Consider the following 1,291-nt stretch of genomic DNA (forward strand, 5'->3'; position numbering starts at 1 on the left):
ATTGTGTGCTTTCAGCTGCTGTAAATCCCTCCACCTCCCCTCAATTAAAACAATAAAAACTGTTGAGATAAACAGATGAAGTAGAGGGTAGAGTGTAGTGAGGCTATATTTAGGGTCCCTCCGTGTGTGTGTGTGTGTGTGTGTGTGTGTGTGTGTGTGTGTGTGTGTGTGTGTGTGTGTGTCCTCAGGCCAGGCAGCCTGAAAGCACAAGAACCAATACCATTTCAGGCTACAAGTCCTTAGTTGCCCTCCTGTGTTCATGAAGTACAGTGTGTGTGTCTGGGCAGAGCAGACTGTATATTGCAGCCTGCTGGACTGTGTCACGGTGTTGCATGTCTGTACATGCAAACCTGATGGTGTGATACACACGTAGCTTTTGGCAGGTAGTAATAACATGAATGTGGGGGCAAAGTTGTTTTTAAACCCGGCGTGACCCAGATGTGATCTTTCCCTGCCATCACAACATACGTGAACGTCTGTAAAATCTAGGTCACATAGGGTTACAAATCACATCGGTTGTGGTGTCCTGCTTTGCCCATTTTGCCCATCAAATTTAATCATTACACATGTATAGTAATCCAGACAGTCAGCCCCCTGCCCTACTTTTGCATCTGAGAGAGAAAGAGACAGAGGCACAGACATAAACATAGACATCAACTAAGAGACAGAGGAGGGGTGGGGGCACGGCAGACCCAGACAGTGCATGACACCAACTCCTCTGCTGCTCTGCTTTAGGAAAGAGAGAGAGAGAGAGAGAGAGAGAGAGAGAGAGAGACTGGGTTGCTAGGAGACCTGGTCAATGCAAACCCAGCACCATCTGCTGCAGTGAGATCTGGAGTGGGTTAGCCAAGTCGGACAGAGAGAAATCAGCCCAGGAGGATCATTGAAAACAACACTATAGGGAGAGACAGAGGAGGACAGGGGACAGAGGGAGGGGGGAAAGGGATAAAGGATAATTGAAGAAGAAAGCGAGAAAAGAAAAAGCATATATATAAGAGTGGTGGTGGGGAGTTGAAATGAGGAAGGAAGAGGAGGAGAGTAAGCATGATGAGGAGCTTGATTAATGTATGACTAACAGGTGTGACTCTTACCCCACCCACTCATAGCCATCCTCCATGCGCATACACGCACACGCATCTTCAAATCCACTTTTACACCAAAAATCATCTGCACGATATTTCCTATATTAAATTGAGACGTGACACTGGTGGAAGAGAAACCAAGCTGCTGCTGCTGCTGCTGTTGTTGTTGCTGTTGTTGGCTGTTACTGTTTTTTCTCAGCCCCCCCCCC

Source organism: Seriola lalandi, unplaced genomic scaffold (genome assembly GCF_002814215.2).
Source record: "Seriola lalandi dorsalis isolate HSWRI2012SDOR001 ecotype SW California unplaced genomic scaffold, Sedor1 jcf7180002054313, whole genome shotgun sequence".
Classification (NCBI taxonomy): Eukaryota; Metazoa; Chordata; class Actinopteri; order Carangiformes; family Carangidae; genus Seriola; species Seriola lalandi.